This window comes from Struthio camelus, chromosome 13 (assembly GCF_040807025.1).
Source record: "Struthio camelus isolate bStrCam1 chromosome 13, bStrCam1.hap1, whole genome shotgun sequence".
Classification (NCBI taxonomy): Eukaryota; Metazoa; Chordata; class Aves; order Struthioniformes; family Struthionidae; genus Struthio; species Struthio camelus.
Window position 1 is genome coordinate 14,711,605 of NC_090954.1, and position 24,575 is coordinate 14,736,179.

The window sequence follows — 24,575 nt, forward strand, 5'->3', positions numbered from 1 at the left end:
ACTACCATCAGGATAGGCATTCCTCCATTAAAAGATCTGAAAGTTCAGTTACAAGATGTTGTGGTTTAAATTACATCAGTCTACAGACTAGTATCACAATAACTAACTACCCGAACTAACACGGCAGGATGTTCTGATCACAGCTGCAGCTTTTTAGTGACCCAGCACAACAAAGTGAACATTCACTTTTAGCTTAACCTATTAGGATGTGCTGCTAGAACAGAGCAGCCACTTTTACTCTAAGCAATCATGGACAAAATTATTTTAGAGTCCACACATGGTTGTAGGCGAACATCTAGTTATATAACCAACGATTTGGTTATGTCTTATCTCACAAAAAATGCTTAATCGATGGCTTAATTGTGAGTCGAGTGTTTGGTAGTTGGTGTAAAGCCTCTCGACCCCTTCTTTCATGTCTAACTTGGCTGAGTAGACATTCTGTAACTGCTATGTTGAAATTTGTCTCCTCTAATTCTATTCTCTTTCCTCCACTAGGACAAGACTTTGCAACCTCTTCAACTATTCATCTTTTTTTTGCGGTCTCTCCTTCACCTTAAAGTTTTCTATGCACTGTTGCTAATTTTGGATAATGATTTTCTGTTCAAAATGTTGAATTTAAAATGTAATATAAGAAAGTAGATAGCATTTTAATCCAATGATTTTTTCCTTAATGAGGATTTTCTCTATTGGATTTTCCTTATCATTTCCTATTATTATTACCTACTAAACAGAAGCTTATTTTGCTGTGACTTCGTGGGTTTTTTCTCAGATTTATTAACATAGCTGGCATAAATTGGGAGTGGAACTACAGAGGTAGCATAATATGTTTCAAAACAGTTTGTAAACATTAGATATCAGAAATAACTACACCGTAAAACTGATGCATTTAATTCGTCAACAAATAATTTCAGACTGTAGAACATGTAAATTTGCTTATTTTTGCTAACTATGAGCATTTGCCTTGCAATACGTGCTCCTCCTCTCATTATTTCCAACCAAAGTAGCTAACCTCAGTTGCTGAACATTTCTGTAGCGTAGTTCCAGTTGTCTGCTTGAATGACTGAACTGGAATGAAAGGATTGTCCAGAGATTAGAATGTGTACATAAATCACAGATTTTCTACCTGGCCTTAAACTGAAAATGTAGGCGAAGATACTGCCATGCAGAATTCTTTCAGAGTCCTCACACCTCTTGCTGTCCACTGCTGGCTAGCTTTAAAGGCACATAGCAAATGTGAGCCAAGCGACGCCAGGCCTTAGCCCTTCTGTACCTCATTTCACCATAACATCATCACTGCATCTTGTAGGTTGCTGTGAGGAGAGATCTTGAAGATGATGATATGCTTTAATATTTGCAATGAGGAATATAAAGGAATCTAAGACCAACTGGAAGTTCATGGCAAATTTCAATCTGTATTCTTCTAAGATTAAATACTACAAGGTAGGCTGGGAAGCTAAAAATACCGAATATAAAGTGCACATTTCTAATGATATTAGGATTTCCAGGTGGGAGAGAAAGATACTCAAAGTGTTTTGGTATCCTTCCCTCTTATTATCCCCCATCTCACCACAAGAACTTGTTTTGCCAGGCAGTGTCCCAGCAGGACAATGGAACACAATGGGTAATGAAGGCAGGAAGGCTTTAACACCCTTTTAAGGGTGGGAAAGTGCTGTTGTGTCCCGGGTATGGCAGACAGCCCTAACCTCAAGACTCAGGTCCGGAGATGGTAGTCTGCACCAGATGATAACTGCTGAAGTGCCATTTCCTAAGAGGATTCCGCCTATGACGTTCAGATATACTGCCTTCCGAAAGGAGACCTGTGCTAGGACAACACAGCATCTCCCTGGAACAGTACGATCTGCTCCTGTTGTTATTTACCCTTCTCTAGAAGCAGTAGAATAAAAATGTCCCTCATCTGAGGAAGAAAAGCTGATTGTTTGTGAATATCTAATAGCCTCCTCTTGAACTCTTTCTTCCTGCCAAGCGCTTAGTATGTCCCAGCAATTCTATTACGGATCTTTTTTTCTAACAGCTTGGGTCCCATACCACAAAGCTGTTGTGACAGGACACAGAAGGTAACATGAGGCCTAACAGCGTTTAACAGGCCATGTTACTTTTTAAGAACCTAAGGGTTATGCCATTATATCACATATTTGAAAGAAAGATAAAGAGACGGTCTCAGCAGGAATATGATGTGATCTAGTGTCACACATGCTTGAACTCGAGACCTCTTTGATAAAAATGTACAGGTAAAGAAATGTCATTTCTTTCTAGAGCTTACAGATCTTATTTTTGAACAGATTGAACATGGAGTACTATGAAATAAAGCTTCAATCTCCTGGAAATCACATGGCTTTCATTTTAAAATACTGATTGCACAAAGTGTACACGCTAATGATGTGGGGAAAGTCAGTGTTGCTCTATAAAACAGATTCTCATTAAGATCAGAAAGGAAAAAAATAATAAAACATAAAGGCAGTTTTACTTAACAGGGCAATCCCCATTTAATTTAAATTCTGAACGAAAATAAAGAAGATAGGCAATACTTCACTTGCATTTCTGTATTATCTTCATTTTATAAAACAATAAGAGACTGAGTTTAATGGTATCTGAAGATAAAAAGTTTGGAGATAAAGCATTTCAGACAGTGGGATTCAAAAAAAGCCCACCACTGCTTAGTACAAAGATCTGCCATAGCTTTTAAACTCTGTGCAAGTGCATCTTATCAGCTATGCCAGATATCAGAATCTAGTGCTGTCATTTTAAAAAGGAATAAAATATATTCTTATTCCTCACAATGAGTCATCAGGTTCCATATATATATGTGCGTGTGTGTGTGTGTGTGTATGTAAAAGCAAAAAAGCACAGCGGAGAGTTTAAGGCATAGAGAGAAAGGTGGGCCACAGGGAAGGGGAAGAGGATGCTTGAAATGTCCAAAAGAATCTTTGATCTTTGCTGTGAATTGATCCTGTGATTCTGAATCGCGTAAGAACATTAAAGTATCTTTCTTATTCACTTCAATGGACTTGGATCACACCTTTAAAGCCTTGACAGATAATTAATGCCCTACAACGCAGGCACCAAAACTTTTGAGAGATATTAGTATTTTTGACCTTTATTCATTTTTCTCAGCTGAAATAAAAGGAGATCACTGGCTAGATTATTAATTCATAACACACATAAAGACATATATTTATGGTAGATTTTTTTAAAGCAACCTTTGTTTTCAGGCCACATTTCTGTGGGTAAGTACACAGCACTTTTTGAGTAAACTTAAATCTTCTCATCCTAAAAAGGTTCCAACTTAACAATCAAAACTGATTGTCTATCATTTTAGCATCTTATTTCTTGATACTGGAAAAGATCAGGATGTATTTTAAATATACAAAGCATACAACCTGCTGGAAAACGTGAATCTGAAAATGAATCTGAAAATTAGGTGAAATTTAGGTTGAAAAAAGTTTCTGCCGTTGGAATTATTGGTGAGAGGTATTTAGAAACTATAAAACTGTTTTCCTAATTGTACATTATTAAAAGTAACTTTAAAGCACTAAGAGGCTTACTATAGACTTTTAGTGAAAATATAAATCCAGGTAGATCATTTGAAGCATTTATATTATGTTACGATAGAATAAAATGGGAATAAATGTACACTCACCTGCGCCCCAGAGTTTTCAATATTACTAACTGTTGTAGGCTCAATAGCCTTCTTTATAGCTCATTAGATACTACTGCATCCACAGTACACTGGAAACAGAGTATTTTTTTCCTTGGCTCCTTTTTTCACCTGTGAAACACTGGAGGAATCAAACTATTTTAATTTTTTGTTTTGGTTAAAACTTACTCAGTTATTGTGCTCATTAGGCCAAATTTAGTACCAATTCGGTACATGACTGCAGATTACTACTGGAACATATTTGTAGGATGTTGCATCAGCTCGGATGAGAGAGAAGCATTCTGGACACAATATTCATGAAGAGGGAAAAAGGGAAAGAGAAAAAAGAAACATCCTATTTGGAAACACCTCTTGAGGGGTTCTGTAAGCTTCTGCCATAATCTCAAAGACCTGATGAGGAGGAGGAATTCATTCTAAACCAGGAAGGGAGGAGGATGAGAACATGGATAATAATGACGTCTGCAGAAGCAGGGAGACAGCAATAAATGTTATATACATGTACATGTTAAATGTTTTACTATTTTGAAAAATTTCATTTATGCAATTTGAAAAGTAACATAACATCTGGAAGAATGTAAGAAATACATAAGCATAGGATTACAAATTGCCATGGAAAGAGTGAAGCTGAGAAAGACCTACAGGCTCATTTAAAGCTTCAATTTAAGGGAAGACCAAATACAAACACTTAAGGAAGATAACGAAGAAGATAAATCACTAATGGAAATGCTGAAAGATTACTGCAGGACAGAAAAATACTTCAAAGAGCACAACATTTCTGAGGATTAGGGAAGGAGCCTCAAGAAAAAATGTATTAAGTGAATGCTTTTCAATCTGTATTCTACTGGGACCATGAAAGATAACTAAAGAAGACATATTCACTGCTCCTCTACTGGAAAAAATAGAAATACGAAAATAGGCTATGAAGCAGATATCTAGGTAGAAAACACCAGTGAAACAAGGGAAATGCAAATGTTATAAAGGTTTTGGCATTGATAACAAAAATATTTATTCCTTCACTAAAAGTAAGTTACCGAATGGTGAGAAGAGGAAATAAATAAAGAGGAAAGAAAAGAAGTAGATGGGGCAATAAAGAGTCATGAACTAGCTTAAAGGTGTGAGGACAAATCATACTGGGATTGAAGGGAAAAAACATGGAGATGTGAAAGTGGAGAGGAGAGAAAGATGACCTGTAAAGGTGGAAAACAGATTAAAATCTGTATTATAAAATGTTCCAGAAAAGGAAGATTGAAAGGAGACATATATGAAAAATTTCACATGCTCTTCATTTTTCTTGTAAAGAATTAGTACAGCCTCAGAATAAAGTGATGTGAGACAGGAGAAAGGAGGTTCGAAAAAGAAGGTAAAGATAAGGAACAGCTGACAGAAGCCAGACACCTGATAAACGATGAGAAAGGACAAACAGGACAATTCTGCCAAGGAAAAGCCCAGAGACACTTTCATATAAAAATATGCATAACGGTATTTGCACAGCAGGTTACTTATGCATGAAATGCATGACGGTGAATCCCTCAGGAAGGCAGATACCGTCCACAGAGCTCTGCAGTCTTCTTCGCCAGGTGCACAACCTGATAGCATCCCATTGCAGGGACAAGTGCAGTCTAGAGCACCTTCAAACCCTGTTCTATCAGTCAACATGACTTGTGTTTTGTCTTTACCCCTATATCCATAGACATTAGGGCACATAGTTGGTGAATACTGAGCTCCAAGATCTTGTCTCAGTATTTAGATGGCACGCAGGCTGAGTCTTTGAAGATCAGGACCCTGGAATGCCCTACAGAGTGTGTCTGTACCTCGGTATTAACATGGCCCGCTGGAATATAGCTAGTATTTCTTTATACAAAGCTAAGTCTACAATATGTTAAGTTTAAGTCTACAATATGTTTAAATAAAAAAAAAATTGAGTATATACAGGAAAAAAATGTAAAGAAGTTAAAAATTATTTGCCCAAACTACAGCAAAACCTTTATCCAAGGTCCTTGAATGACCAATAGTATAATCATACTTTGGATAGCTTCAAGGTAGGTCACAGTCAAGAATACACTATCTTGCCTAATTTGTGATTAACCACCTAAGAGTTAATTCCTCAATTAATACATCCTAAGCATCACAGGATACTCTGTGAGTGCAAAAACAAGGAGAGAAAAAGCATGTAACATGATGAGCTTTGCTCTAGTACACAGATTATTTGCATATAAGGTAAGCAGGGACCGAAGCTAAAGGAGAATCACTCGTCCTAGAAAGTACACTAAATAAACAACGTTAGCAATACAGACCAGGCAGTTAAAAGGGAACTTTTGGAAAGCAGACTCTCACAAGGCCAACAGTACCTGTCTAGGTAACCATGCTGTAACACCATATAACATCAAGATTACCTAGGTAACAGTGTCAGAAATATTAAATTTAGGTATGGATGTAACAAAACTGAGATCAACAGAGAATAAGTAGTTACGGCAGAACATTTATTTGGGAGGAGACCGAGGTAGAGAAAGGAAGGTACAGGGGTGATAAACAGGAGGGTCAAGAAGTGGAGAAAATGTAGCATAAGGTGTAAAATCAGTAAGTGAACAGGAGAAGTTGGGTTTTCGCAACGGTAGGAGCGCAGAGGCCGACAAGCGAAAGCGAAGCTGACCGAGCTCAGGCGGCTGCTGGAGGGAACCCACCTGCAAGCCCGCCGCGCTCCCTCCTACGTCCGCGTCTGAAAGATTCGGCCTGGATGGGTAGAGAGCGGTAGAACTGCAGTTTGGTAATAATTGTTTGTGATCCAAAATGATGTAAAGAGTGACAGAATTGTAGTGTGCTTGTTAATTAGTCACTGACACTAGTTAATCAGATTATTAGTATTGCGCTGATTAAATAGTGAACATTAAAGCCTTTTGTATCAGTCACATATTAAGTCTATATTCTACGGGGTGAGAGTCAGATTCTGCCATAACACCTTTTTTAGTTAATTATTCTTCAAAATATTACGCTGAAATAAAGAAAATAAATTTAAGTGTCACTAGTTACTTCACATAGAGCAGATTAACAAAGAAAGTACAAAAATTTTTAAAAATAAAATGTACCGAATTGCTTTAAACTATTTGAATTTTAGATTTTCTAAAACATGGGATTTTTCAGATGTTATCATTTTCTACAATATGTTTTAGAATAAAATAGATTAATTAAATAGAAACACTACTAGATATAACAAACCACACCAAAAAAATGAAGCGGAAATTAAAGTTATATTTTTCATACTGTGCTCATCTATTTCATTTTTTTCCACGACAACCATCACTGTGGTTTCCAGAGTCCCAGTCCTTCACTTAAAAAGCTACTAGATAATTTTAAGAGAACGTTATAAGCAGACTAATGTGGGTAGAAGTTTAAAATAAAATAATGCAAATTAGAAATAAAAATGCATACTTTCACATCAGGGGCAATTAACCATAAGAATAAATAATCAAGAGATGGCTTTTTCATTTCCTGTTGTTTCCATTTAAAGACTGAATAGTTTTTTTGAAGATACACAGTGGGTCAAACTTAATTCTGTGTTGTCTGATTCAGGGATATCTGAATAATTTATAGAAACTCTGTTACACAGGAGAACGTATGAAATAATATAACTATGTCTTAAGATGTCGGAATGTATGAAAATGTTATATGAAGTTTAAGTGGAATACATGAGATTACTGCTTCAAGAGAAACTTGAGAAAGGCAAAGAACAAATTGAATATACCACTTCAAATATAAAACAGTTTTAGGATGTATGCAAGAACACTGAAGTACGAAACCTCTCTATCCACCAGCACAGACCAAAAAAGAAAACTAACATTAAACATATTGGAGTTACGGATTTATCGGAACAAAGCACTACAGCATAAGTTTTCATACAGGTGGGGTCTTGAATCTGTATTTTAAAAAATTGCTCTGATTTTAAAAACTGGAAAACATCTGCAATTGTCATCAACTTTACCAGCAGTAGGGAACTGAAAAAGCAAGCCATTTCCACTGATGGGACTAAATAGCCGTGCAAGTAAAGGTACTCGCAAGAACTGAAACTGAAGATATCTACAAGTATCTCTGATACTCTAAATACTTGGTCAAATATTTCTATGGAAGTAGTATGTGCATTTTGTATGTGTGATTAAAAAGGAGAAGGATATAATTTTTCCTCATATACCTGTATGCAGCAATATTTAGGCAACAGCGTAGGACATGTTTTTACCCTTTTTGTGTTTTCTCTTTTCAGGTTTTGCAAACTTTTAATAAATGGTAACAGAAGAATTCAAACATAGTTTACAGTGCAGAGAAAAAAGCCTGTGACATGGCAAATATCAGAGATCCCTATTAGATAAAAACATCAGAACTTCCCAATTATATAACAAGAAATTTACAGCTAAGTACATAGGCACCAACTGGAAGATGTCCTAAAAGGCCATAAATTAAATCCATGAAGGTTTAGGGAAGCAGGAGATGCATTCCAGATACAAGCACATCTAGGGCTGAGAAGCTGATGACGCCTAGTACCACTGGCTGAGCAGCAGATGAACCTGAACATGGAAAAACAGACAAAATTTCTGTGGATGAAGGGACTAAGGAAAATCTTATAAAACAAATACATCTTATGCAAATAAATACATATCCTAGTTTACATATTATAACATCCCCCCTCCAAAAAAACGTTGCTTGCTATTTAGCACTCAAAAGGCTATGAAATCTCAATTTTTTTGAAGGATTACACACATATATGCTATTTCTTACCTTCAATCCTAATCTTTTCCACCCCATTTTCCTCTCTCTGACTCGCACTTATATAGTTATGAATATACAAATACCTGTGTTTTAAGGTTTATGTACAGGAATTAAACATAATCTACTAGGATTTTGGAAAAACGTAAAGCCTTTATATTCTTAATTGTAGCTGGACAAGAATAGAATAATCCAGGAGATCTGGATGACTTGTAGACATCTCTGTTACTTATTTTAGCTGTTTGGTAGTGAGGCATATCATTATTTATGTAGCATGCAAAAACCGCTCAAGGCTGAATGGAAGTAGGAACAATTTTATATCACAGCAGAACCAGTGGTGTGGTTATAAAAAAGAAAAGGAATAAATAAATAAGGGAGACAAGCAGTTGATCCAAGTAAGATCATGCTTATGATATAGAGCATAAATATAGCTGATATACAGTAGAAAAAAGAAAAGACAAAACTATTGTTTATAATTTATTACTAAAAACTCCTCATTTTTATGTTTGTGTATGCAGCCACGTTACCCACATAGTTCTGTTTAGATTAGCCTTTCTGAAATACGGGATTTGCTTTCTAGTCCTGCAAAGAATCATGTAATTCATGTAAGTTAATGGAACAAATTTAAAATATATGAAGTAGGAACATTATTTTTGGAGGATATAGGAAATCCTACATTCCCTCTATTTTTCTTCCTTCAGAAGACTTGGCTTGCATAAGAACACACTTATGCAAAAACTGCCCATGTTTCTTTTTGTATTAGGCATATTCAAAATATTTTGAGCAGTAGATATCTTTTAGGAAGTCCAGCAAAAAGACAACTAGTAGTAGTCTTTGCAGAATATAGAATAAGTAAAGTTTGAATTACATCATTTTGATCATGTCATTTCTGATACTGGACCAAAACGAGATACAGAAAAAAGCTTTTTAAGATGAGAAAACTGACAGACTGCAAACTCCTAGAAGCTATATGCAGTGTAATTGATAATTTTCTGGAACTTTAATCTGTTTTGCATATCTTCATAATTAGTTTGAGTAGAGATGCTTTTCCTGGGCAGGAATATGAGATGCATTGACCAAGCTTCCAAAGCATTTTACATATCTCCTGTCATACTCAGGTTTTTTTTAAAGCTCAACTTTTACATGCCTATCAAAAGCCATTCCTTTCACCAAAAGCCTTTACTAGGGGACAATTTAAAAGAGGAATAGAAGTCCACTAATAAACTATGTATTTCATTTTGTTGCCTAGTAGGCACTGAAATCAAACTTTAGCAAACAAAAGAGGTGAAAAATCCTTTCTATGTGGATTTTTGAAAGTGCCACAAATAAGGTAAGAGTTTTCTGTGCACGAGTTGGGTGTGAGTTCTAGAGAAGAAGGAATGTCCATCTACAGTTCTATTCATTTCTCCAGAGAAATTCAACTTATGTAGCTCCTTTTCTGAAGCGGAAGGTCAGAAAATATAGGAAACTTTTGGCAGAGTATAGAACAATATTTATTTCAGCTGACAGCTGGTGGTTCATTTAGTAGATACAATCCTTTGAAGTGGCACAACAGAAAGTAGATTTGGAAAGTACTTATCTCTGATCTCCTTACTGTCCCCCAGATGACACCTGTCATTCCAGTGTAAAAATCTTTGCATTTTGTCCATGAAAATACTGAATCATACACTTGGAAGGTTTCTTAAAGATTATTTTAGTCACCCTATCCAGTCCTGTTCAATGTCCTTAGTTAATACATCCAGGCATCTCATTCACCTACATGACCAAACTGGATGGTCACGTTCAGTTTATTATTCCCTGCAGTCTTATATCTTCCCAAATTTTAAAAGATTGGGTCTCAATCTGTGTGGAATAGCATATTTTCTTTATTTCTAGATACACAACCCTGTAGTTAGGTGTACTAAACATACTTAATCTGCAGAAAACCGAGATTGATCCCTATTTATGTAGGCAATGCAATACATTTCCAGGTTTTCATTAAAATATTAGACTCGAAGTTCATATAGAAAATGCTACATTTTTAAGATAGAATGGTTAGGTTTATTTTATATTTTCATCTTCCAGCTCTACAGAATTTTAGTAAAGTTTTTTTTTAATTTATCCTCTCATCCCCTATTTTTTAAAACAAAGGAGGAAAAAAAAGTGTTTTCCAATAGCAGCACATACAGAACCTAATATTTATCCTCCCATGTCTTCTACATACATATACTGCAGAATTTCTGTCTCGTAAGTCTAGCAGTATAGCAGCCTTTCTGAAGTAATGTATTTTTTTCTGCTTCTTTGTTACCATCTTGTTAATGATTTTATTCTCCTTCTTATTCCTTCTAAGGAAATTTTTAAAATAGCATTCCTTGAAAGACAAGGAATCAACAAATGATAATGATGTTTTATATCACAGAAGAGCGGAAAGATTTTACTGGAATGGCCACTTGAATATCTTCCCAGGACATCATTTTGAATTCAAGGAAATTTTCATATTTAAAGTAACAGAGCAAACGTAGCAGCTGGACAGTTTTGAAGGACTTTTTTTCTGCTGATTATGCTTTGTTAGCAACAATATCACTAAGATACACGTTTTAGAAAAAGTACAATAAGTAGCTCAATGAAAACCTTGTCTTGAAAAGAAGTATGGCAGGAGCCGCACTAAGGTTTGTGAATTGCAAGTGAATGGGTGATGTTTCCTCGTTGTCTCCTGCAATCTCTTCCTTTCTCACTTCACAGAAATTTTCATTTCTGTTTAAAGTGCTGTGTTTTGGCCTTAGTTTAGAAAGAAAGCTTCAGTCATCAGTTACAATAATCTTATTCAAAACTTCTGGTTTCCAAATCTTTGTGATAGAACCACTCTTGAGGATCGCAGCACACCAACACGTACTCTGTGCGTGCTGCTGCCATACATACTCTACAGCAGTAATTTTGTGAAATCATAATTTTAGTAGGAGTAACTCATCTTTCTCCTTCTGTTAAGGCAAACATAACATCTCTATATGATATTGCATGGAAAAGCATATTCCTTGGTATGATTCAGTGTAGGCTTGCACAGCACAGTACAGGAGAACAGAAAAGCTAACTAGGTCACAAAAACGATTAGCTACTGTAGCATAATACTTGACATAGAGGTGCTCGTGTATGTGATAAAATTTCTCCTGGAGCTAGCAATGTCTATGTTGCATTTAATTTTTATTTTATTTTATTTTAAATTATTTTAGTGACATTGTGTAACTTATAGTCATGACGTAAAATTTGCAAAAGCTCTTTAGCTAACAGCCTGAGTAAGTACAATTTAGAGTACAGTTTGGATTCTCAAAACAGTCTAATCATGCTTGTGCAAGTACCTATGAAATGCTAGTAGGCTGTACCCATTATCTCCCTTGGGGCTCCACACTACTGTCTGGACCAGTTCTGACACACTACTACTATCTGGACCAGTTCTGATACTTGATATCTATTCTAAGCTAGTTTAAAAATATTGGCGCAATGCAGACATATTGAGCCCCATTTCAGTATGACTTAAGGACAGCACACCTGAAAAGCGATACTTGGTGCTTATGGGAGTTCTCCATCGTTTTGATACGTTGGAGGTTTTTCTCTGATTTTAAAAATGAACAGATAAGAAGCATTAACAAAACAGAAGGATGTATTGAACAGGGTTTCACAAGCATATGTTCTTTGTCAATAATTTCATATTGTCCTGGCAGATGAAATGAAGATTAGCCTTATTAAATTTTCAGACTAGTAAAGATTGCCAGTACTTAGAAGGATATGCTCAGAACTCAAATTGATCTTGCAAGTAGGAGATTTTGTCTGAAAAAAAAGATGCTATGCAAAAGAACAACTCAAATTTGCTACACCTAGCAGGAATTTTCAGCTACATTAGAAACAATATAGGCAACAGCTCTGCAAAAGAGGATCTAGGGACTATTGTGGATGCTAAGCTGAGTGTGAGTTCATGTCATGCTATTGGGAAAAAGCAGCTACTGTATTGTGCTGCAGAAACAGGAGCAGATCCTGTAAGAGACATGAAGTTAGCATTCTGCTTGTGTGCTGGTACTAGAAACATATTACCTGAAGTTTTATATCTGATTTTAGGCATTAAAGGTTGGAGCCAGCTGAAGAAGAGAACAAGGAGAACGATGCAAGATCTAGAAATGAGCTGGAGAAGAGAACAAGGAGAACGATGCAAGATCTAGAAATGATCCTAAAAGTGAAAAATTTCTTGCAGAAGAAATTGCATAGACAATTAGAAATTATGATGAGAATCTTCACTTCATAAAGATGCTGGTGAGAGCAAAGGAGCAATCCCTCCTCTGTGTTTGGTAGTAACAGGACAAGAAGCAATGGCCTTAAATTACTTGAAGAAAGATTCACGTGAGACATTAGGAAAAGGGTCTTTTTTAGCAGCAAGGACAGTCTAAGGATCCCACTTTGGGATTACATGTGAAGGCTGAGCTTCCATTAGTGCAGACTATAATAACAGGTTGTACAAGCATCTGTGAAGAACGGCATAGTACACTTGACCCTGCCTGAAGACAGGGAACAGAAGAGAAGAGATGACCTGTCGTAATTCTGTGTTTGTCTTTTGTAGAGAAACTGAACTGTGACTGCAGATGAATATGCTGTTAAACCCTTTTTAATGGTGGGGGCTGGGTTGGGGGAAGGAAAGCAAACCACTGATGTAAAACCAGCACTTCAGCGCTGCTACTATAACAACATGCATAGTACGTATACACATCTGTAAACGGAGACCGTCATCATTAGTATTGATGACAGGACTGTTGGGGTAAAGGCCCATGAGATACATAGACATCAGGGTAACTTTCGTGTTATTTGTTTCATTCTTTAATTTCAGAAACCTGGCTAGAATGATTCATAAAAATCTTGTGATTCTGAATATTTTTGTAGCGCTGCCATGGCAACCTTATGTGATATAACAGATGCAGAGGATATAAAAGATGTTGAGACTTTTCTAAAGAGAGGAAAAACAGGGAAAATGAAATATAATTTATATAAAATATAAAATATATACCTGCAGATCCTAACAAGTTGCTGGATTGAAGGAAAAATAGAATTTTCCATGTGGAAGTAGCTTTCTTATTTCCATTTTATACTATTGTTAAAGTAAAATACTACATCAGAAAAAGATATAAAAAAAATATTTTGTGGTTTTTTGACTTACCTCACTACAGGGCTGCAAAGGAAGCAAGCATTTTGGATGTCACGATAAATATGGTTATTACTGCTTTATCCCCACATGTACACAGAATATGAGAGCTAGATAGATTTAGAGGCACATTGCTAGGCTGATCAGCAGTGGTAGAAGTAGATCCAGAAGCTTCCACAGAAGAAAGAAAATTTGCAGTGCTGGGTGAAAGAATTATCCCAGTTCTTTGGTGCCTCAGCACACGACTCAAGAAGCCAGACTGGTACAGAAGAATATTGTTAGCATTATCTTGAAAATGGCAGCTCGAGGTGCTACAGAGGCATGGCCAGCCAGTTTGCTGCAGGAAAATCTGTAACAGTGACCTAAATAAACAGAGGTGAGGCATGCATACCTAAAGCTGAAGATATCCAAAATAATTGGGATACAGTGCAAATGCTCTGTATGTGGCTATAGTTTGCTTCACCGTTCCAAACACCCCTGGTGAAGACAGAGACAGATATTGATTTAGTTCTCAACCAACTTGCCCAAATTGATTCTCTTTAGCAATGCAGATTCAGAGCCAAGGGAAATACAAGATGCTGTAGTTTGCTCCTATCCAAGCTACACATTGCAATTTTAATGCAAAATTTATTCATAAAACACAGACTGTCCTAGGATAGTCCAATACTGCAGGATACATTATATTAACATATCAGAGAACGTTTGTGCACTAGTTGCAGTTATTGATAACCCTCAGTTTTGGTACATGGCTAATCTTCACAGGATATATTGTGTGTGATTCATAGGAATGGATATGAATTTACCTAAATGCTATAAAACAAAACAAAAACAAAAACAAAACAAAGCAAAATGAAACAATATGAACATAACTCTGATAGCTGGTTTGGTCATTTCCACTTATATCTTCTGAATCTTTAATATAATAAAAAATTTGGCACAGCTGTAGCTGCCCATTTCCTTTACAGTCCAGGGAATCAAATAAACATTTAACTAGATGGACATTTTTAAACTTACAAACATATGCAGAAAAGCCCTAACAGTGATGCAGTCTGACAAAATCCTTTACCACTGAAAGAACTGGGAAATTTCAGAGAAACTGGCAGCTTCTGTGAAAAAGGGCCGAGTACTGCAGTTCTTGTGACTTTTGAAACTGTTAGATTTTATCCACTCAAGGGCTTAATAGTTCATGGACAAAGTGAACTTTACTTTTATATGTGTTTCCTTAAACTATAATCCATGAACAGTGCGGTATTACAAATTATGTCAATGCATTAAAGGGGCATTAAGGGGGAGGGAAGAAAGGCCTTTAGTCTTGTTTAGTCTAGTCCTGAGCCATATGTGATGAAGAACGTATGGTCCAAATTGAAAAAGTAATATTATGAAACACTTAGCCCAGGACTGGGACATTGAAACCCTCCCATCCTTCAATCAGTTGGTCACCACCGGGAAAACCACCAATCTCATCAACTGTGAATTCACTGGCTACCTACCCAGAGCTCTCTCTCATTTTCCCTTAAAGCAATCACAAACTTGGAGGGTGACATTCTCTAACCTGCAAGTTCCAGACCAGCATTTCTACTGCTGTAGGGGAAACTGGGCGTTTGTCTCTGTTACGACTGGCTAAAAAGAAAAAGAAAAAAAAAACTAAAAAACCTTTATGCAGCTTTTAAAAAGCTATTAAAAGCTATTTTATAACTTCTGCACAATCAGAAAAAGAAGCATTTTGATATTTATTTATTTTGTAATAATTCTATTAAAAATATTTTTAGCCATTTGGAAAACAATTTCTCCTACTATTCTTGCATGGATTTAAAAATCACAACAGCAATTTAAAGAAACACCACCACCCTTATTTTCATAGAAGAATCCTCATTTCTGGGGTTTCCCAGTCCTTTAGACTTACAAGGACTAAAGCTTATTCACTCGATCCTCAGTTGTGCTATTTTTGTTTTTTTTGTTGCTATTGTTGTTGGATTACTAATTAGATTTAAAAAATTAAAGAATTTGATTAATTTATTCTATATTCTGAGCTACTTACATTTTTTCTTTATTATCTTTTATTCAGGAGTTGTCTTCCACAGCACTGAGGCCCATGGCTGTGAGTTAGGACTGAAAAGTTCATATTTGCCAATGGACAATATCCACCTATTCAAGGAAGCTACGGTGTGGCAGTTCCAGGATTGTTGCATCTCATTCTTTGTCATAACCTTGCTTTGTAACCTTTATAACCTTGTTTTATTAGTATATCTTCATTGTCTTTTCAAAAGTTAGTCATTAGATGTTTATCGATTTCAGTACCTCCTATCCATTACACATAGTGTCTTGAGAGGAAATAATAAATGTAAATAGGATAAATGAGTGGTATCTCTGTCTTGAAATCTTGCTTTATCTACCAGAGCACGCAGCCACAGGTTGTTTTTTTCCCCACTGTTTCTAACAATACTCCTATTAATCAAAAGAATCAAGCAAACTGCATAATGAAGTAAAAAAGTTAATATGATATCAGCATATAATTGCACTCATTCTTTGAAAGATATTACAGTCTCAGGGGATAAACACAGAGGAGGGATGACTGAACTGTGCTGCCTTTTTCACTTTACTGAAAGCTTATAGGAAAGATTTTTAGTATGAAAATTTTGAATTTAAAAAGCTAACATAGGTATTTACCTATCTGTACCTTTAGCAAGATTTGAAGGGCAACTTTGGAAATGTAGCTTTTTAATTAAGAACATATAATTATATATTCAGTGTGAGTAAATTAGAACATGTTCCAGACACTCAGAAAAAATGGAATCCGGATCTAAAGCAACATCGGGATTGTTTGCTTTCCAAATGCAAAGCCCAACATGATAAAATGTGATAATGACACGTGATAAAATTAGATAAACTAGTAAGGTAAAAAATGAAACTTTGATGATATTAAGAGTGCTCAAATATTTTTGATAGTTAAGGTCAAAATCTGTATTTGATTTGTAGCTGAAGAACTTGAGACATCAGAATGCTATTGACCAAGTCTAAAAGAATGAAGTTACAACCTCTTGGATTGTCTTGAATTCATTCTTTATAATTCTGATGGGGTACAGAAAAAATCTTTTTATTCTGTGCTTGTATGACACAATAAGATCAGTATCAACGTCATGATACTGCAGATAAAAAAAAGTACCAAGTTCAGTCCCAGTCAGCTTCCGATAATTTGAATATTTTTTTTAATAGTTAAGATAGCTTTATACACTATATAGACAGCAAGTTCATGCTGTGTCTGCTAAAGCGCTAGGGAAGTCTACCACTACTGGATTCAGCTACAGAACTTATTTCTCAGCATAATACCAATGTCAGTCCAGTAGTAAGTACTCGAAGTCAACAGGAGAAAGCATCTTTAAAAAGAAAAGGTAACTGTCTTCGGATCACCATTACAAAAAAAAATCTTTACCCAGTCTTCACTCTCCTCAGAATTATAAAGTATACATAAACAATTTTAACGATTAATCTTATGGCTCAGGCCATCTTAGGACTTCTTAACCCATTCTTCTTACTTGCTGCTGAGGAACCAATATTAGGCTAAGCCTCTCAATTTCCACAGTGGTGTCTCTTTCTTAAAACTCAATTTCACTGTTTATAAAATGTTGTCTCAGCTTTTTTCTCTTCTCCTTTCTTCTCCCTCATTACTCATTTTGGAAGCAGATGCTGCAGCAAGATATTTGAGACTGAGCACACTTCAGAATACTAATGGCAGAGCATTCCCTTTTAACATCTCAATCACTGTCTTCTGAATTTTTGGCTACTTCATTCTAGATTCAAATAGTCAGTCTCCAAGTAGCCAATTTATATAAGGAAGAGGCACACAAAAATATTACTGAATTCTATTCCATCTATTTCTCTAACCCATTGCTTTATTTTATTTCCTTTGAATTACATAAAAGAGGCACAGTTTATTTTCCAATACACCTTTTGACCTTGACCTGATCACATCAATTATTTCATAAACACTACACCCTTCCTCTCCTAATTCTGAAGTGTTTTAGTAGCTGGGTGCTTAATGCAAATTATAAACTGGTTTTTAGCTAGGTCAGAAGGTTGAGATAATCTAGGTGGGGAAACAGGACCTTCCATTGTCTAGGCAGCAAAAAAATACACTTCTGTTCTTTTTCCAATGAGAAGAGTGATAGTGAAAGCATGGAGAGGAAAACAATGGTAATATCCTAGTTCGGCCCTCACAATTCTCCTCCGGTTCCCCTTTGCAATGACAGAAGATTTAGAAAGTTGGCCTTGATCCTACACTTCGTATGCATTAATCAGACGGCAGGTAGGTAAAGTTCACTTTCCTTCTCACTGATTAGTGGTTTAGAAATAAGTAGTGAAGTGTCACAATGTGTTCCAGTGGTAGGATTATGTGACGCTGACAATCTGCCTATCTGCTAGAGACTTTATCCGGGAGACTATGGAGTCCCCGCAGGAGACAACCCCTTCCTCCATTCCCAGATGGCACCATCCTTTCACTGATATGGCTTAGGGCTTCAGTGAATTAAATGTTGACATGTTATGCATGAGTTTGCTCAAGGAATTCCTCTGTTGTTCATCAGTAATGGTTAATTGCCCAAGAAATTTCAGCTTTATATCAAACAAGCTCAAATGAAAAACATTTTACCAGAAATTTAGGTTATGAGCTATTACTTCTAGGAAGGCATTTTCTTTTGCCATTCAAGGTTAATTCCTTTTTGGAATGGAACAAGCCTAACTGCTTTAAAAAAATAATCTCAATGTAAAAACAAATTTCATTAACATCATGGAAACCACTCAGGATGTACAGACTTTGATTTTCAGGAGAGGTATTTGGTAACATTCTATTTTTAATAGGCACAATATTATAATGTTATTACATAAACTGATGGGAATCTTTTGCTTTGGCAGAAGGAGGATGTGATGAATCCCACTGAGTTTACGGAAGCGTTCAGGAGCACTCAGAGGAAGCAAGAAGCGTCGTAAAGATCTGCCTACTATTTTTGTAGTTTTGGAGGGCATTATATCCTTCAACTGTTTCCCTTACTCCTTTCAAAGCACTCAGATAAATACATACTGCCGCCTTTTTCTATTTCCACCTTTCCCGCTGCACAAGACAAACATTCTGCTCTTTCTGTCCTTCTGCCTTCCAGACCAAACCAGATTAAATGGAGTTACCATTTCAGGAGGTCTGCAGGAGAGAGGGGCAGGAATGCTTCACACATCAGTCTACCCTAAGTGTGAACAACCCCCACAATGCCTTCACGAATCTCTCCTACTTCTGAACTCCAGCTGAGATAAACACTCAAAAAAATCCTGGACACTTCTTACATATCATGGACTTTGAATTATAATAAAGATCTGACTTAATGTAATGACAGCTTATCTGATTAACCACAATACTACGGGTAGAGCATTTTCTTTTCTCTTCTAACAATTCACAAAAGGAATCTAAAGTTTCTTATGTGCCTCCACAAGGGAAAAGGGTGGGAAGCACATCTAGTGGCAAGTGCACACAGCCAGGAGCAGACATTTTTACACTCTGACCACCTCTAATCATGAAATTCTTCCATATGTTACTACAGTACTCTAACCGTGTTAATGAGCTGCCTGCCTTTGTGTCTTATACACTCCATCTCCTTTAGGCTGAGTGCTGACACTGTCCCATTGTAATGCAGCTACACGGCTTTGGCACCAGCCTTTCACCATCTCCAGCAGAAGCGGCTGCTTAGTGTCAGTACCTGTTTTGTCAGGGTCATGCAGTCATTTTTTTTTTAACAGGTAGGTCAAAGCTAAATAGCTGAGCAGATTGGAGACAAATACCCTGGCATTTTTACTGAAGATTCAGGAGATTGCTGGGCAGATTGGAGGCAACTACATTTACACTAGAGCAATTCCTAATTCCTAATTTTCCTAATAAGGCCGTTGCCACAAAGTGGCAACACAGGGCAGCCCAAATGCCTGTGATATCCCCTCATCTGCAATTAGGAAAGTACAAACAGATTCCTCTTGCTCTGGATTCTCTTTCCTCGTCTTACAGACTTTTAGGACTCATGCGGTATCTAGCCAGAGGTTGGTAGGTTGTCTTCACTTATAACTGCTGTTATTTTATACTTTTTCAAATTAGAGTTTATTTATTCCTCTCTGCATTCAACTAGATAAATCCAATACTTCTTTAAGTTGAATTCTCCATTTTAATACAATTATTTAAAAATTTTTAGAGAACATTTCCAAAGCTGTTTTCATAGAGTAAATAAATTAATAGTATCATTGTTCTTTTGTATTTTTCAGTGGGGGGATATAATTACCATTAACTGCAAGTGTACACTCAGAAGCGACTTTAATAATGGGGCAGTTAATGCATTCCTGCAGCACACACTAATATATTTGGCTAACAAGTTCCTTTCCTCCTCCTCTTTAAAGTCTTGGCTCATACAATATTTGTAGGAGGCACGTTTAGGAACCAGTACTCTACCAGTGTAAACTGTCCTTCCTCAGAACAGAATCCCTCAGGGCCTCAGAAGAGCTTTGAGTGTTTCTATCAATTCTGGACTTGCCTTTAGCCTGGAATAAGTAAGGTGAGATATAAAAAAAAAAAAGCAGTCTTTTTTCAAACTACACCAGAAATACTGTATCAGATGAACAGGTAGAGACCTATCAGCTGGTGATTTCACCAATGCAATGTTATTGTTATCTCTTCATAAAATCATTTTTCTAGAAAATGGATTTATTAGAGATGGATTTATCAATATTTTCTCAGGTTACTCCCACTTCATTCATTATTTATCGTATAAATATATTGTAAAGGATATATATTGTATGTTGTTTATGACAGAATTTTAAGTAGGTAAAATGTTTTCTCTACGTTACTCCTTATGTAGCAGTGCCTCTAAATTCTGTCCATGCCAAATTTTAATGTTATTATAATGGTAAAACAATATCTAACCCTTCAGCATGATGTGTCTGGATGGACAGATTTTTGAAGGAAATAGCAAACCATGTTTAGCCTAGGACTTCTTGTGTGACATCACAAGGTGGAGAGTGCGCTGCTGTCCCACATATGAATGTACTGGATTTTCACTGTAGGAGAAATTTCCAGTCCCAGAAATCCCAAGAAGCTCAGGCTGATTACAATGTGTTTGTTGTGTTTGACACCACAGGATAAATGGAAAGCTTTCTTGGAAGGATACCCATTCCCCTCTGGCACAGAATCCATTTAGTGATGTTCACAATTATCTTTACAGCAAAGAGACTGGCTTATTATGAGCTATCACTGAGCTTTTGGTGCCATGCCTCCTGCAGCAAATTGCCAAAATTGATACAGACTGCAATGAAAGCAAGCTGTTTGAATTAGCTGTGTAGGGAGTTGCACAAAAGTGACAGTGCATGTTAGGATTAAGACGGGGACATTCAGTCCGTTAGGTATAGCACATATCAGGGTGCAGTCACACACTAAAAGAGAAACATAGGGTTTTCACATAGATGTGTCTATGGCAACTGACAGCTTATTTTCACTTTTCTTCAAAGATATTTTCAGCACGAGGGACTCCATTAAAGCCCACAGATAAAAAAGCAATGTTGGAAAGAAAAGTCTTTGCAACGTATATATTCTGGTTTGAGAGGTGACTGGACCTTCTTTGCTTCATAAACCAATTGGTAGCCCCTTTTTACGGCAGGAGAAAAGTAGGGGAAGTTTTTCATATATACAATATACAAAAGACAAAGGTTTAAGATGGTTGTAAATGTATATAAAATTATAATTGTAATATTTTGTTCTATTTTCCACAGAGTGAGTTATGACAAAAGGTTAAATGCAATCCCCAAGCTTGAGGAGTCAAGGTAGCCAACAGGTATACATTGGAGCACTTGAGTGAAGCACAGAAATAAAAAAGCAATATAGAGGACAAATGTGATGACTCACATCCTAGCTGGTCTTTCCCTGCCTCACACAGCCATAATGTCACAAAGCCCTTGAAAAAGGCCTTCCCCAGAGGTAATAAGACATGCTAAGACATGCTGCAGGAACGCTGAGGAACTAGCACTCCCTGCAAAGGCCATGATCCCTAGATTACAGGGAAACGATACAGCTCAACGTATTTTCAGAAGTAAATCACACTGATTGCTTAAGACGGTCTCCACACAGATCTGTGCTGGGGATTGCAATATTAAAGGCAACTAGATATCTATTTCTAAAGCGATACATCTATTAGAAATTCCTATCACAGCATATGTCACCACACGCACTACATCTAAGCTTAATTTTTGCCCCGATGTGGCAATTTTTCAGAGCTCTTATGACTATTAGTCCTCAGGGAACTACTTTTCAAACCCTCCAGTTCAACACTCTCTTCACTGAAAAATAAGCAATATATTGATTTTCACGGGAACCAAAAATCTTTATTTTTACTGTTTTTGGCCTCCCTCCAATTAAAAATGAATTATTCATTATTTGTTTTAATTTTACAAAATTTAAGATAACATACTTTTTGCCAGTTCTTACCTTATCTCTACTCTTTGACTTCTGAAGGAGATCATGTTTGCTGATCAAGCCCCTTCTCCATTCCCTGTAGGCTCTCTGCACATTCCTAATATTCTTCTCTTGAGTATCCGTTCATCCAGTAGGTTTGAGACCGTTTCCTGCAAGAAATGGGAAAGTTTGTAAAGACAACTCTGGAGAGTTATGCATTATTAATTAATAAAGAAATACTCAAAAAACTCAAGCCTCATCCGCACTGAAGAGCTTGAGCTCTTCAGCACAGCTGAACTCACTGACAAGTTCCCTTAATTTCTCAAAGCTTGCCCTTTTGAAATAATTAAAAAATTTCATTACTAACCTATTTGCTTTATGTTTCTATTAAATATAGACTGAATTAAATCAGGGTCACTCAATGCAGAATTATTTTCTGTGATTGGCTCATCTCAGAAAATTCTCTCTTACCGTTCAGGCTACCAAATTATACAGCCTGTTCTTGATTCAGTGACTAGTAAAAGGTCAGTCAGCTGGCATGGCCAGAAACTCACGGGACAAGTAGTATTTTGTCTCCAAGCTATGAAGAAGAAAATGAAGTGTCCTTCAGTTAACTGGTTCTGTTTAGAATCAGATTTTTTTTTCTAATAATATTAAATCCATACCCAAAATCTGGCCCTGGGGATTTATAACAGGCCTATGGTTAATCTAATTCATTTATACGAAATAAAAAATGAAACACATTCTGACACTGTGGTTTGGTCTGTACCAGTTGTGACTTCTGAGTCATGTGCTAGAGGCAAATATTATTGTTTATTCAAAAATAATTGATAATTGACTATTTGCAGAACAAGAACATGGAATCTCCCATTCACATAAAGATATCTTTCATTATGTTTAAGTAAACACTTATACTAAAACAAAATTATTTAGTTTAAAATTCAGCTTAAATAAACCACAATTCAATAAGCAAAATGAGAAACATGTAAAAAGGACAAAGATAATAGCCTTCCTAAGTATGTCAAGATGCATAATTTTAAGGACAAAAAGATATACCAGATTTATCAATGCTTCTGCAGTTTTTCCAACAGCTAAGAAGCTGTCTTGCCTTAGTTCACGAGAATCTCTCATTATTTGTAGTTTCCATGGGTCTGGCAGGACATCTCATTGTTACTACTGTGTGTTTGTACCAATTAGTCAAGTCACAGCACATAACCGAGCAGTTTAGCAAAACATGAATTTTTGACAATGTAAATCAACAGTAGTGAGGATTAATGAAGTCAGAAAATAGAAAAAAAATCCTCAGTTATAAAAAGATGACATGCTGCATCCAAAGATTTTGAAACAAGAAATACAACTTTTCTTTCCCCACGGGGTATAAGGTAGAACAACTCGCCATGGTATCAAAGTAACCCGCATGTCTGTCATCTAAAGTCACAGGTCCCTTAATCTTCCCATAAATTCATGAGCATACAACAGGAAAATTAGCATAAAAACTGCGTATCTCTGAAGTACTTTGATTGAAATTTCATCTAGAAGATCAAAAAAAAAATTGCTCTCCAAGGGAATCAGATAATGTTCCCTATGACATTCGGGGGAAAAAACTCAAATGGAATGGGACTCTCACACACTAGCCTATTGTATTTGGGTCCTCAGGACCAAAATACCCTCCAGATATTTGAGAAAACCTTCTAAAATTACAGTAGCAAGAAAGTGCTGTTACTCACAACCAGTCAGCATTACTTTACTCTTTCTCCCCAGCATTTGTATGCAGTGTGTCAAGTCAAGTAATAAGGTCTCTTATTTTTATTGATCATCAAGACAGTCATATTTCACATGCATACATAAAGGTTAACACACAGGCTTCTTCCATGCGCTGCCTGTGTAATCACTGACACACAGATCCACCAACTAACTCTCTATGCCAGAAAACCCTGCAGTCTGGAAGGAAGATAAGTGGCAGCGGGGTGTGAAGTGTTGGAAGCGGTGTGTATGATGGAGTGGTGAGTGGAGGGGGAGTGATATCACCTCCCCACCACCACCACTTACCACTTCCCCCTTCTGACCCTGCCACGTATCACCTGCCTGCCACTTATGAGGCCCCTATTCTGACATATCACCCCCTAGCCACATACCACCCTATGGCCATATATCACATACCCAGGCCACAGATCCACCTCCCTCATCACTTATCACCCCCCCCCACACACACACACAACTTATTACCCTTCCTGCCAGGTGTCAACCCCCTCCCCCCCAGTTACCATCCCCCCCCCCCCCATCATTTATCCCTTTCCCTATAGCCACTTATCACTCCCCCCTTCCAACATATCACACCCCCGCCTCTTATCATCCCCCACTACTTATCAAGTTGCCCTTCTGACATATCACCTCCTGCCACATATTACCCCCGACTCCTATCACCTTCCCATCACTTATCACTACCCCCTACATAACACACCCCCTTCCAGCAAATCATTCCCCCATCACAACTTATCACACCCTTCAAGTTATTACACACCTCC

The 24,575-nt window shown here is 36.8% G+C and overlaps 1 protein-coding gene across 1 annotated transcript in view; it reads right to left on the minus strand.

Annotated features, from left to right (window-relative positions):
* ATP10B (ATPase phospholipid transporting 10B (putative)) overlaps nucleotides 1-24,575 on the minus strand; it is a 331,169-nt gene that overhangs the window by 243,042 nt on the left and 63,552 nt on the right. The window contains exon 5 of the mRNA XM_068959946.1: nucleotides 22,084-22,220. The gene's annotated coding sequence lies outside the window, so the exon portion shown is untranslated. The remainder of the gene's footprint in view (nucleotides 1-22,083; nucleotides 22,221-24,575) is intronic.